The sequence below is a fragment of the Pan troglodytes genome, chromosome 2, assembly GCF_028858775.2.
Source record: "Pan troglodytes isolate AG18354 chromosome 2, NHGRI_mPanTro3-v2.0_pri, whole genome shotgun sequence".
Lineage (NCBI taxonomy): Eukaryota > Metazoa > Chordata > Mammalia > Primates > Hominidae > Pan > Pan troglodytes.
The window spans coordinates 138977976-138993129 of NC_086015.1; the positions used below are offsets into that span (position 1 = coordinate 138977976).

The 15154-nt window shown below is 44.9% G+C and overlaps 1 long non-coding RNA gene across 1 annotated transcript in view; it reads right to left on the reverse strand.

Moving 5' to 3' along the window:
• Positions 1 to 2361: 2361 nt before the first annotated feature.
• The window catches only part of LOC107970508 (uncharacterized), a 53489-nt gene continuing 40696 nt past the window's right edge, over positions 2362 to 15154 (reverse strand). Inside the window, exon 4 of the long non-coding RNA XR_001713104.3 lies at positions 2362 to 2595. This is a non-coding gene — a long non-coding RNA (uncharacterized LOC107970508). The remainder of the gene's footprint in view (positions 2596 to 15154) is intronic.

The following is a 15154-nucleotide window of genomic DNA, read 5'->3' on the forward strand; positions in this document are numbered from 1 at the left end:
AATTTTAACTTTGTGTTTTCTACTATTCATTTAATGTTTGGATAAGTAATAAACGTGTGTGGTTCAAAAATTGAATTTAAAAGTGTATATATGGAGTCTGCCTTTCAATCTAATTCTCACCCCATCCTTCCACTGGCTGCTTTTTAAATTTATTTATTTTATTTATTGATTTTGTGTACTGCCATGGTTTTTTTATGGAAATGCAATCATATATGAAGATATGTTCTTGATTCTCTCCCTTTTCTAATAGAAGTCAAAATGTAATACATACACTGCTTGCTCTTGCTTTTTTCACTTAAAAATAGATGCTGGAATGTTTTCCATATCATTCCAGCATTTCCTCATGCTTTTACTCAGCTGCATTGTATTCCATTATAGATGTAGCATAATTTATTTGAGCAATTCTTTATTGATAAATCATACACAGGAAAATCTCTATACATAATCTATGTCATACACAGGAAATCTCTATACACAATCTATGTGAAGGGAGGTAAAAATCCCTTCTGCTCTCAGTGTTCCCCTACGCCAGCTGGATGAGGGAATATGGATGAGGGAGTGTGGTTCTTAGCTGGATGAGGGAGTGTGGTTCCCTCCAGCCCTTTTCCCAGTCACATCACCCCAGCCCCAAGTGGGGTCACCAATTAAAATGTGATAAGAATGGGTGGATTAGGAAAATCCTGAAAACCCAGCCACCTTTGTCAACCATGGAGAACTTCCTCCCCGGTAGCCTAGCCAAATCTGAGATCTCCCAGATCTTGTACACACCTGCAGATGTGTTTCCTGATTCACAGTTGTAAAAGAAAAACACCTTTATAACATAGGACAGGCTAAGATTTTTACCTTTATAATAATTACTGTAAAAGATACATATTACTTTCCTGACATCTGTTGAAGTTAAGTAAAGGTTTCTATAACAGAAAAGATGTTTGGGTGAGGCTGACACTATATTTCTTTCTGTAAAAAGTCGTTCAAACCCATATTACTATTGAGGGGTGGGTAAGGGGGCTATGTTAATACTGCATGTCATTGGCCACCCACTCCTCTGTCTGATTCAGGATTGGACGTCCAGCCCAAGGAGCACCAAGCTTTAACTGGCCAGGAATTTATACATGTTTCTCAATCAATAATTTATTCCAGAAGACACAGAGAACAGAAAGGTGTAGTGGGCACTTGAACTGAAAAGTGATGTTCAACATGACTGAGGAAACGTCTGCCCAGGAACAACATTTCTGAGAGTAAATTGAAGCAAAAGCCCTCTCCTTGATAGCAACCTAAGGCCAATCCTCCCTTCTGGATCAACTTCAAAGCCCTTCTTTAGCTAAGGATGTAAATGACTCGACTGCTCAAGGCAAAGAGCATTTGTACAGGCAGCAGTGTCACAAATGATCATCAAACACAGTATTTGTTCTGCCTATCAAGATCCCAGCATAGTGAGGGCCTCTTAGATGCACCCTGTATCCCCCTTTTCACCCCCGAAAAGACTGGTCCTCCTCTGCCCTTCAACTGTCTCTCCTTTTTGCACTCCTTTAATTGCACTTGTTTTTGAAGCCCACAGAATTTATTATTCAGAAAACAACCTTCTCTGCAATATCAACCTTAATTAACTGTGTTCTTTTTCTATCGCCTCCCACCCTCCACTTTATGCATTTGAATTAAGGCACTCCAGAGCCCCTGGCCAGCACCCCTCCCCCATCACACACCCATCAGAGTCTTACCAGCCAACCATGACCAGATAAGGGAAAATGGAATTTCTTATCTCTGGCTGCCAATGTGAAAGGGTCAAGGTTACCAAGGAGAGACCTTCCAAAAGGAAGGAGAGAAAAAAGGAAGCCAAGCCTCCCTGGTTTCCATGGTAACAGAAGGTTGAATCATGGTGCATCCCCGAGAGCCTCGCCTGCTTAGCTCTGCTGACATCTTTCCACTTCATTAGCCTCTTTATCAAGTGACTCTGCATAGGACTAAGTGTATTTTGGTGTCAGGGTACACTGCAGATGATTCAAAAACAGGGTGACCTTTTCCACTGATCCCCAGTGCCTTCTGGGACCACAGACACTTTCACCCCGCCTCCTGGGTCCTCTTAAAGGCTTGGCTTGCTCTTCACTCTTTCTAATCAAAACTCCGTCACCGAGAGGCCCGGAGGTGCCCTTACCCAGCAGCCCAGGAAGCCAGGACCCCAGCTGTCAGTGATGCACAGCACCTGAGCCAGGAGGAAGATTAATGACTTTACCCACAGAAAATGGATAAAACGGGCCCCAAAAAGACAATAAACGCAGGGCAGGCTGCGAGGAAGGCTCTGACAGTAACAAATACTGACTGACATCGCATTGTGTTCCCTTTCTAGATGACTCAGAGCTGCCAGTGGAAACACAGATTCATTTAATAAGCACTTCAGTGAGACAAAGGGACCTTTGGGGGTTAAGATTGATCTCCATCTCATGTGTGTGCACTCCAACGTACGTGTGTGTGAGAAGGAATGTCCGTACTCAGTATTGTCCCTTTGGAAATCCAAGGAGCATGCTGTAATTTCCCAATCTCGTCTCCATGCTTCAGCAAATTTGTCACTGGTAGAGTATCTCAGCCATGAAAATTCTCCTGCAACCAAGAGCCCAGGGCTGAAAGAATCAGTTAGGAGACTTAAAACACCTTTGATAAGTTTGACCTCTCCTTCAGGAACCCTGTATAGGTCTATGTCCAGGGGAGGAACTTCCTTCTCCTCTTGTACACAGGCTGCAATGCTTTTTACCCCAGAAGCATGCTGGGCCAAGTGGCAGACAAAGGAGATAGGAGCCAGGGAAATGAGACTGACAAGGAGTTTCTGGGAGAGCTGGGGCTGCCTTGGTTTTATTTTGTTTTCTTCCTTCCAAATTAATTCACAAATGCTGTGTTGCAGAGTCCAGGGAATCTGGTTCCCCTGTCCCAGTGCCAATATCAACAATTGTGTGATATTGAAGGAGTGACTTCCTCTCCCTGGGCCTCACATTGCCCATCAGAGGAATTAGAGGGCTGGATTGGGTCATGGCTAAGATTCCTTCCAGGTCTCTCCAGAGCAGGGGTCAGCCCTAACTGCCTTGTCTCTTACACCCATATCCCAGTACTGCCTCCCTCCTAAATCTTTTTTTAAATCCCATTTACTCCACACTGTACCCACCCTCAATGCCCTGGCTCTGAACCTGGTCAGAGCTTCATTATCTCCTGCTAGACTAGTACCATGACCTCCTACTGGACCCACAGAATTGCTCTCTTCCCATTCATTCTGCAGAGCAGCAGTTCTGAAAGTGTGGCCCCAGGCCAGTAGCATCCGTATCACCTGGGAGCTTGTTAGAAATGCAAATTATTGGGCCCCACCCCAAATCAAACCTTTTGTGAGAGGGCCCAAAGATCTGATTCTCCCAGATCCTTAGTCTGGACTCCTCCGGGCCTCTCCAGGTCCCCATCTCACCACTCCCTTCCTTGGAAAATATTTACTCTCCAGTAACCCCAAACTTGTTATTTCCAAATACACCATGCTGTGTCATACCTCTGGCCCCACATAAGTCATTCCTTCTAGTTGGAACAGTCCTATGACCAATCTTCACTTTGTAGGGCTAAGTGCTTCTCAACCCTGTCAACTGAATAACTTTTGACATCCTTCCAAAGGCACCCCTACAGATAATAGCCCTCCAAAAAGACTTCCCTGGCTTCTCCCACCTCTAAAATTATGTACTCCTATGATTCCTTGTGTATGCCTCCAAAATAGCACATGCCACTTTGCATAGTAGGCAGGATTCTGTGATGTCCCAAAGATTTTCCATACACCCCCTCCCAGTGTACATAATTTCATAATTATGCGCTGCATAATTTCTGGGCCAATGATAATGATAGAGGCAGGAGGCAGAGAAATTCTAGGCAGACTGGGGACAGGTCTCCAGTGAAACCCCACCTTTGAGCCGAAAAGCCTGAAACCCACGGCCCAAAGTGAGAACTTCTATCCCTGTTTGCCGGCTCTCTCCCAGTTGGTTCTTTCTGAATAATGTCTTTTTACCAATCAAATGTTCCCTTTTCCAAAACTACCTATGGCCCACCTCGCCCCACATCCTGTGCCTATAAAGACCCCAGAATCAGTCAGTAAAGGAGAGAGAAGCAGCTTGACTGGAGAGAGGTGACTTGACTTCAGAGGGACAACTGGACTTCAGATGAGAGACAGCTTAACTTCGGAGAGATTGCTTAACTACAGGGAAGAGCTGACTAGAGACAGCTGGACTTCAGGGGAAGATTATCTGCCCGTCTTGTGCCCTCTCCAGCTCCCCTCTCTGCTGAGAGCCATTTTCCATTGCTTAATAAAATTATCCACCTTCACCATCCTTCAAGTGTCTGGGTGACCTCATTCTTCTTGGATGCCAGACAATCAGGACCTACCAAGTGTGGGTACCCAAAAAAGGCTGTCACACTGGCCCTCTGCCCTCACTAATGGAGGGCAGCCACTCCATGCAACAAGGCAAGGGGCCCACTGAGCTGATAACACACCACTGTCCACAGACAGCAGAGCTAAGAGAGCATTGTAACACATCCCCTGGGGCTTCGGGGGTTGCAGGCACCCCCAGCGGGGCACCGACGTCCCTTGAGGCCCACATAGAACCTGCTCCTGCTGGCGCCTTAAAGCAGCCAATCAGATCCCGCATTCACTCACTCACATGCTCCCTCCTGCAAGGGGTTGGGCCCAGTAAGCCAAGTAAACAGGGCACCCCCGTTGCAAGTCTGACAAAGGGGTCAAGAAAAATCCTTCATCAATTATAATGGATTATAGTCCTGTAATTACATTATGTTATATAGTATATGCTATTTGGTTGACCTTAAAATAGGAAGATTAATCAGGTGGTCTTGACCTAATCACAAGAGTGCTTTAAAAACAGCGCTTTCAAAACAGTACTTTCTCCAGCTGGTTGCAAAAATAAAAGTCAGAGAGATTCAACATGAGGAAGATTCTCAGCTGCTGAGATGGAGGGACCCTTGGGCAAAGATCTAAGAGCAGCCTCTAGGGGCTGAGAACTGTCTCTGGCTGACAGCTAACAAGGAAATGGGGACTTTAGTCCTATGACCTTGAGGAACTGGATTCTGCCAACAAGGATGAGCTTGGAAGTAGATTATTCCACAGCCTCCAAACAAGAAGTCAGTCCAGCCAATACCTCCATTTCAGCCTTCTGATGCCCTGAACTTGATATACCATAATGGGTTTCTGACCTACAGAAATGTGAGCTAATAAATCAGTGTTGTTTTAAGCCACTAAATTTGTGGTGACTTTTTGCACAGCAACGGAAAACTAATATACCTTATATTGTAATTCTCTATTTGCATAGCAACTCCCTCACTGACTGAGCTACTTAAAGATACTGCTGGCCGGGCATGGTGGCTCACACCTGTAATCCCAGCACTTTGGGAGGCCGAGGTGGGCCGATCACCTGAGGTCAGGAGTTCGAGACCAGCCTGGCCAACGTGGTGAAACCCTGTCTCTACTAATAATATAAAAATTAGCCAGGCATGGTTGCACACGCCTGTAATCCAGCTACTTGGGAGGCTGAGGCAGGAGAATCCGCTTGAACCAGGAGGCGGAGGTTGCAGTGAGCCAAGATCACGCCATTGCACTCCAGCCTGGGTGACAAGAGGGAAACTCAGTCTCAAAATAAAAATAAATAAATAAATAAATAGAGACCGCTTCATTAATTCTTGCATCACCAGCAACTTTCTGGGGCACGCCCAGAGGAGGTTCATAGTAAATGCTTACTGGGTGAATAGATAGATAGACAGGTGGATAGATAGATGGATGGATGGATGGATGGATGGATGGATGAATGGATGGATGAATCATGGAGCATGTGATACCATTGTTCCAGCAGTTGCTTTAAATATGGGGGGAAATGTAACATAAAAAGGGGATAGAGTATGTAAATAAACAATAAAAACCAGGATGAGACAGAGTGATTTTTTGTCCCATCATTGATTTTTGCAGCATAGAGGCCTTTTGCTGGTTAACACTGAGTGTCAACTTGATTGGATTGAAGGATACAAAGTATTGATCCTAGGTGTGTCTGTGAGGGTGTTGCCAAAGGAGATTAACATTCGAATCAGTGGGTGGGAAAGGCAGACCAACCCTTAATCTGGGTGGGCACAATCTAATCAGCTGCCAGAGTGGCTAGAATATAAGCAGGCAGAAAAATGTGAAAAGAGAGACTGGCCTAGCCTCCCAGCCTACACCTTTCTCCCGTGCCGGATGCTTCCTGTCCTCGAACATCAGACTCCAAGTTCTTCAGTTTTGGAGCTTTGACTGGCTCTCCTTGCTCCTCAGCCTGCAGACGGACTATTGTGGGATATTGTGATCATATGAGTTAGTACTTAATAAACTCCTCTTTATATATATGACTATTCCACCAGTTCTGTCCCTCTAGAGAACCCTGACTAATACAGGCCTCTTTATCTGTTAGGAGTTTGTCCTGCATTTATCTCTTACAGCTCAACATCTTATAGCATTAAGCTAAAGACACGTGCCCTTGTCAAGCAAGTGAGACCTGTTGCATATCACCAGGAGTGGCAGTATCAAAATGTCAACCCACTGCATGGTTTGTAGATGTCAAGATTACCAAGAAAGACACAACTCCCAGAGGCACTGGTTGGAACAGCATCTTAGAGAAAAGACAGAGCAAGGTCAGCTTCAATAGTGACCATTGGTCTCCCATGGCCAGTAAGCCAGCCCTGGAGCTGATGCAGGGAGATTGTCTGCATGCACTCCTCTTGTATTAAAGGCAAAGGACTGTGTTCTGAACAGATATAGCAGTGGGATTGCCAGGTGTGGTGCCACATGATGCATATACTTAAGCAAAACAAAAAAGTTAATATCAAACCCAGAACAGGGAAAGATACTCCTAAACAGGGCAATCAGTCCAGCATAGGCTGTGACGGCTTTTTATCTCTATATAAGAAAATGTTCCAGGTCTGAGGACACACTCATATGCAACCATGCAAGGATCAATGAGGCTGCATGTGACTGCCTTTTCCAGCCCCGATATGGACATCTATTATTGCTGTATCTAACTCCTCCTTCTCTTTGAGTCAATGTTGCCCTGTGTGTAATGCTGGTAGGGTTCAGTACCCAGCCTCTTACCTCAGAGGTCCAAAGGTTGGGGGTTCTGCCTGTATGTATTCCCTGGAAATTCAGACAGATAGACCCTTTATCCAGAAGCTAGAGTGAGTGGTATGAAGACTCTGGGATAGTCAGGTTTATTCCCGGCAGCCATAAGGGTATCTAATTCCTGGTGTCTAATGACAGGTCAAGCGCTATCCTAGAGAAGCAAAGGATGCTTCCTGGCTCAGTTGTCCTAAGAGGGTTCTTAACTCAAGCTCTCATTTTTTGTCCATATTTTGTACTGATTCTTTAGCATCTCATTGAATCACTGAAACCTCAATAGATTTCTTTTCTGCTTAAAACACAAAGAGTTTGTTTCTGTTGTTTGCAACCAAGAACCCTGACTGATACATACTCTGATCATACTGAACTGACAGCCAAGTGTTTTTCCTACTTCTAAAAGTCTCCAGAGACTCTATAAGAGCCCTCAGTTACCTGTTGTACCAGTCAAGGTTCTTAGGTGTGGACAAAAGAACACTCCCTAGCTGATTTAAGAAGAAAATGAAATTATTAAAAAGTATTGCTAGTTCTCTGGAGTGTCTCCGGGAAGCCCTACAGCCAGGAACAGTGGATCAATCACACTATCCTCCAGATTTTTTTCATGGGGTCCCCATCAGCATCCCCACTGACACAGAAACCACAGGTCCCACCTACAGCACTGAGCACTGTGTGTTTCCACAATCAACTCTGTGATTGCTGCATCTAGATGCTAAATATCTATGTCCCTTCTCTCACCAGAATAAATTCCTCTGGACATCTGCTTCCTAGCATCACTGGCTTCCTAACTGAAGCCAGACACAGGTGCCTCTGGTCAGGAACTTAGGCTTGCATTCTATACAAGGGAAGCTTGGAAAGCCCATTTCTGGCTTTCTACTTGAGGCACAGACTCAGTAAATGAGAAATTCCCCAAACTTAGAAAGGGTGTACAAGAGTGCTGGGCACCCAAGTGGCTTGACTGATATCCTGTTCATTGCAAGTAGCTTGACATCTGTTACAGTGTTAGAAATGCCTGGCATCCAAGAAATCCTTCCTAGAAGCTAACAAAGCACCTGCCTTCTGCAGTGCTCCAATTTAACCAGTCCTCTGTGTGTCATCTTCAGTGAAATCCTACAACAGCCTGCCACTGTCTTCCAAATGTTTGAACACTTACGTTCAATCCCCCTTAACTTTCCTGTTATTCTGGTCAAGAAGCAAGAATCTTTTCTCCTTCTCTTTTCCTTATGACTCCTTGGAGTTTTAGTTGCCTCTAAAGCCAGTCTCTCAACTATTCAGACCTCTCTTCAATTGCTCTAAAAGTCCCACTCCTGTACTGTTCTCTACCAAATTACGTAACTGTTTTCATTTTCTCTCTTCATGCTATATCCCCAGTTCATATCCTTAGCTACCTTCCCCAGTGAACAGCATCCCACATTGCCCAGGCTTATCCAACTCTGGTAGGTCATGCTGCCTCATGGTCAAATCACAAAGAAATTTCACTGTGACCTGGCATTATAAGCTGTTCAGAGCTAAAAACACAGCAGCCCCTCCACCCCACTGCATAGCAATAGTACATAGCCAACTAAAAGGTCTCTGGAATAAGAGGGGCTCAGAGAGAATGAAAGTGGGCACACTACCGCCATAGAAGGAAACTGTCCTCCAAAGACTTACACTAGCTGCATGACCTCAGGAAAGATACTTTACCTCTCTGAGGTTCAGACTCCTCATCTGAAATATTGAGATAATAATAATATTTGCCTCATAGAATTGTTGAGAGGGTTAAAGGACATGACGAATCTACATTGCATATGGTTAAGTGCTCACAAATGGCACCTCATAGAGATGACTTGGAGACCCAAATTGATCAAGGATATAAAAACACTGTAAACTAGACAAGCCCCACAAAATTTCAGGTTGTTATTAACATCATTGCAATTAATATTATTTTATAAACTGAATAAAAATAAATGGTTACACCCTTGATAAATTAAATTCACTTTCTGGCAGGGTGCTAGTGTGTTTCCATATTGCCCTAAAAAATGAGGAGTGAAAAAGCATCCAATATAGACAAGCCCGGAATGGTTGAGCTACAGAAACTCTCAGAGTTGGTTTTCAACTCTTGCAATTTACAGAGGTAGGAACTGAGGGGATAATACCTTGCCCAAAATGGTCAGTGGCAGACCACAGATCAGTGCTCCCGCCCCTGTAAACATCACCTTGGCAGAACAAGGCTTTCACGCCGGCCTTCATGGACCAGATGGTGCCCTCCCGCACCCACCCACACACCATAGCAAGGCTCCTAAAGGGGCACTCAATGTCCAAACCACCCAGAAAAGCAAGTCTTACAGAAGCCAGAGTTAGTGAATCCTTAAACATCATTTTAAGAGCAAGGAAATGTCCACACCAATAGTGCCTCCCGGACTCTAAGTCTAACCTGCCTTGTATTAATCTCTCTAAGAAAGGTGAAAATGGGAATAACAGTTTGAGAGTGAACTTTGGAACTGCTATTATCATCAACACCATACTGAGAACTAGCCTAACAGATCCCTAAGAGCCATGGTGAGAGTTTGTAAGAGGAGTGGGGATAAAGCAGAGTTAAATATACATTGACAAGAAGAGCAGAAAAATCCTGCAAAGATCCTGATATGATAAGAGATTATTCCATATCAAATCCAGGGTGGGGGCCACAGGGGATGTATGAGGCTCCCTGGAGGGAAAAGTTTATGAGTTAAAGAGTGGGCTTAGCCAGCCGGGCATGGTGGCTCACGCCTGTAATCCCAGCACTTTGGGAGGCCAAGGTGGGCAGATCATGAGGTCAGGAGATAGAGACCATCCTGGCTAACATGGTGAAACCCCATCTCTACTAAAAAAATTACAAAAAATTAGCCAGGCCTGGTGGCAGGCACCTGTAGTCCCAGCTACTCGGGAGGCTGAGGCAGGAATGGCGTGAACCCTGGAAGCAGAGCTTGCAGTGAGCTGAGATCGCACCAGTGCACTCCAGCCTGGGCGACAGAGCCAGACTCCGTCTCAAAAAAAAAAAAAGAGTGGGCATAGCCTCCCTCCTTCCAGATTCAGCCCAGCAGCCCCTCCTCTGGAAATCTTCCTGGCGTCCCCAAGATTGAAGGAGACATATGACCTCAAAGAGGTCATAGCATTTTGAGCCTCCCTGCCATGGTACTTCCATCTCACCAGCTGTGAGCTCTGGTAGTACAAAAGTAGGTCCAAAAGTAGGTCTTAATCGCTCACCAGCATGCAGCAGAGGACCTGGCAAAGTCTACCGGTTGGATCTATGAAGGGCACCTCAAGTTGAGGCAAGCTGCCTTAATACATTTACAAGCCAGACTTGGAGTAAGTCCCTTTAAGCCAAAGCTATTTCTCCTGAGATCTGGAACTCTATTGATTCTCAAAATTCCTTTAAATTCATAGAAGTCAGATGGAATTGAGCAGCTGCAAGGAGATAATACAAGAAGAACCTCTCCGGCTAGCCCAGGAGTTCAACACCCAGGAGCTGCATCTTCAAAAATTCTGAAGAGGATGGACAGGAACATGGCAACTTGGGTGAAGAAGGGCTGGGGAGCTAATCATAGAGGTGGCTTTGCATAGGTGGCACTCAGTTTTAAATTGGATTACATGTTTCAGGCCGACTTTTTAAAAACAGAATTTTATTTAAATGCTTTTATTCATACTTTATATAAGAATAAGAAACTTTCAGTGGTCCCTATCAAAGAATATGTAAGTATACATAAAGAATGCATATGTTGGGGTTGGGGGAGTCTGAGAAGCCTCTGAAGTTAAAGGGAAGGCTGTGCCCTTGTGTTCCCACTACAGACCTGCCAGTTTTGAGGACACCCAACCTGAGCCCAAGTGCATTTCTCCTGCTTGCTGCCTTTCTCTTGTGTCACAAAATGAATCTTCCAATTCTACCATGGAAATCCATGGCTTTCACCAAGAACTCACAGCAGGGCCCAGATGATGGAAAACTGAAGCAGAAAGAAAACACATCCCATCCAAATATAGGCCTTTATGTGGGCCTTACTGTCTGCAACACCAATTCAGAAAGCTGCTATCGATTTTCCATGGAAAAGCAGACTAAGGAACTGGAAAGCTCGTGGTGGAGTCAGGCCAGAGGGAAGCTAATATCTCATCTCTCTGTATTATCTTTTTCCACAGTTCAAAAATCAATTAGTGATGAATTTCTCTGGAAACTTCTTAGACAATGTTATTTCATTAAAGATCTGTGCAAGCACCATCAGATTTGCTTTCCAGGTGTGAATTAGAAAATTAGCCTCATCCTTTTAATAATTTCCTCCTTGGTAACATTACATCACTCTACACAATGTCTAGTGCCAGCTGAGTTGGAGTTGATGGGAAGCACATAATTCTTTTTTCCTTCCAGTAATACAAATGAAAGCAGGGAGGATGGAAATTGTGGCACTTCCTGCAATGGGAGCAGGAGACAAAATAGAGGAAAATCCAGGAGAGACCAGGAAGAGGAACTTCAGAAGACACATCTGCAATGGCTACTGCCAGTAAATAACAAAGAAAAGGAGTAGAAGATGATCAGAAGATTACAGTGCCTATGAAAGGGGCTGAGAGAGGCTCAGGCCAGCCTGTTGCCACAGCAGTGTGCTGCCTCTGGGAGACTTTCTAGAGTTGCTTTTTTTTTTGAGACGGACTCTCTCTCTGTCGCCCAGGCTGGAGTGCAGTGGCTCACTCGGCTCACTGCAAGCTCTGCCTCCCGAGTTCACACCATTCTCTGGCCTCAGCCTCCTGAGTAGCTGGGACTACAGGCACCTGCCACCACGCCCTGCTAATTTTTTTTTTTTTTTTTGTATTTTTAGTAGAGACAGGGTTTCACCGTTTCAGCCAGCATGGTCTTGATCTCCTGACCTCATGATCCACCCGCCTCAGCCTCCGAAAGTGCTGGGATTACAGGCATGAGCCACCACGCCCTGCCGAGACTTTCTAGAGTTGTATAGCCCCAGACCTAATCCCCTTGATCAGCCTGTGCCACAGGTAGTAGGCTACAGAGGCGTGTGCCGTTCTGTGAGTGAGGAGGGAAGTTACTGTGGTAGTCACAGTACCTGGCCTGGCACCGCAGCATGCAACTGCTTTATTTCCTGCCTCCCTCAACAGAGGGAGATGAACCCTCATTAATTCAGACTAATTTGCTAGAAGGCCAACCTAATAGACAGTAGTAAGATGCTCTTAAAGGATTCCATTTTATCACTTTCATTTACACATAGTAAAAGGAACTAAGTCTGCCTTTGATGAATAGATAAAAATAATCAGGAGTTAGCTCATTAAAGCACAATTTAAAAATAAATTAACTAACATTTTATCGATTGAATAAAATTATATTAAAGCTACACTGTGACAGGCAGAGAAAATAACCAGGTCAACATGCCTGTCCTCAAGGATCATGCAATCTGGGTAGAAGAGCCAGGTCAGGAAGAGGAAGTAAATGATTGCAACAGGGTAGAATTTATGTTATTAGAGGTCAGCTAAGAGTAGGGTAGTACAGTGAAGGGGGAAGGCACACCTTATCCAGAAGGAGCAAGCTTAGCAGCCAGGGGAAGCTTTTTTGAAGTGTTCCTGGAAATGGGTATTGAAGAACAATTAGAAGTTAACTAGGTTGGGAGGAGGTAAGGGGAAAGGGAGAGGTAATGGGGAAGGAGGGACGAGGACCACATGGCCATTCCAGGCATTCATGTAGTAGTGTATGGTTTGCAAATCACGTAGTTTACCCACGTTTCTCATTTTAACTTCATAACAGCCATGTGAGGAAGATGCTGTTATTTTATTCTATTGTAGATGAAAACAGAGCCCATGTGACTCCCCTACCTCAGCTGGTAAAGATAGGAGCCAAGGGATGGAATCAAGGCTCCTGGACCCTAAAACAGTACCCTGCTAGGAATCTAATAAAAACTACAGACTCCCTTCTCAGAAAAAAAAAAAATACATATATGCTCACACACAGAATAACATTTCACATAGAAGTCAATATTCAGAAGCCCGGAAAAGTGGGATCAGCCCAAGGATTCTAGTTAAAATACCATCCTCTGAACAGAGCTAGTGTGTACTTACACTGCAATCATCCTACATTTTAGACTTCTAGATTGCTCTAAGGATTCTATTTTTAATTGGGTAAATGGTCATTCCTCTTCTAAATCTGTTTACCCTAGTGCTAGTGAGTTTCATATCCAGGGATCAAGCATGGGTTGTTCAGCCCTACATCTGAGCAATCTCAGATTGTACACTAACTGTGTCTTGCCCAAAACGGTTTCTGTCTGCTGAGGCCCTGGGGATCCAGAGTTACAGGCTCACATTTTGCGGGGAGAGTCTGGGTGGGAGAGCAGGTAGGTAGTCAGGGTTGATGAGGCTGGGAAACTCAGCAGAGAAAAGCAGGCAGGCATCAGAGAAAAGAAATCCTCTGGTTCTTTCTCCCCATCTCCAGGTCTTACAATAGCATAAGCAGTTCCCAAGTTATTCTCCCAAGCTCTGAGGCTCTGCTAGGAATAATTCTCCCTGCCCCTGGCAGCAAACCCTCCTTTTCTCCAGACTGCAGGGTTGTGTCTTCCTGTTTACCCGCTATGCACAGTGTGGCTCAGTGCCTGGCCCACAGTAGGTGCTTAATAAATATGTATTGAAATGATGTATGGATATGCCATATCTGCCCATCACAGATTCAAGATCATCTCTGGAAGTTGCAAAGAAGAAAAGGAATTGAAAAACATCTCTCCTCCCCTTGCAGTTTTCACATCATCATAGCACATTTTCAGAGGTTTCTCTCCCTTACCTGGGTATCCACAGACACGATGATCTCATAGGCTTGTTCATGCACCAGCTACCTTGCCGCAGGCCATCCCTCTGCCCACAGCTGGTGAGGTCTCTGTGGGTCACAACCAGGCTCCCAGGAGGCTGAAAGCCCCTCCTTGTGTCTCCTGGTTAGCAAGCAGCCAGCCTGCCCCGCCCACAGTCCTCCTCCCCTCCCATAACGATACCAACTGGGAAAATGCAGAATTTAAATGATCCCACAGGAAGAAAATCAACATCTCTTAGAGACCAAATTTTAGGACCAGAGTAGAAACTGAACATTCTGGAAGCGATAATTGGTCTCATTTATCTAAATTTAGAAGGTCTAGAAAGGGAAAGAGTAACTATTAAGACATGTTATTTAGAAGAAGATAAGCCTTTAATCAAAGAGATGAGTCAAACCCAAACTCCAACCAAAATCCTGCTCAAGTCAGGGGTTTGAAATCTAAGTTCCTTTGGGGATAAAAGTCAGATTTTATTTAACTTGAAAATGAATAAGAACGTTTACAGAAAAAATAAACTCCACCAACAAAAATAGGTCAACTGATAACTAAAAAACACCAAAAGTCATTAGTTGCAAATCAGAAATATTTTGAACAAAAACGATGCCAATGAGCTGAGAGACAGCTGAGCTCTTTGAGTTCACGGTGCTTTGAAATCACCTAGGACACGGGAGCAGATCTGGTGAATAGGCGCCCACTGTCTTGCACTCTGATATCAGCCCCATCCTAGGTATCCCCGGATGGCCTGGATCATGCAGCTTATCCTCCCCAGCCTCAGTCTCCTGAACAGCAAAGTGGGATTGATAACTCCTCACTTCTTTCATCTTCAGTTCAGTTTCCTTTAACAAACCTTTCCTGAATGCCTGCCCTGTGCCTGGGGCTGTCCTAGGTAATGTCAATACAAAAATGAATAAGACATTGTCCCTGTCATTCTGGAAACCCACTAGCAATGTGTAAGGGTGATGGTAGAGAGATGTCCAGGGTCCTAAAGCCTGGGGCTTGGGGGAAGTGGCACCTAGGATACATCTAAAGCTAAGTGGGAGCTTGCAGGTGAAGAAGGGAGGGCATTCCACTCAGAAGGAACCTTGAGGGGAGCACAGAGAAGCAGGAGGTCATCTAGTGTGAGGGAGGAGCACAGGGGATTGGGTCCTGTCAGAGCCCAAGAGCAGGAGAGGCAGGACGGGGCAGCCCATGAGGCTTCACA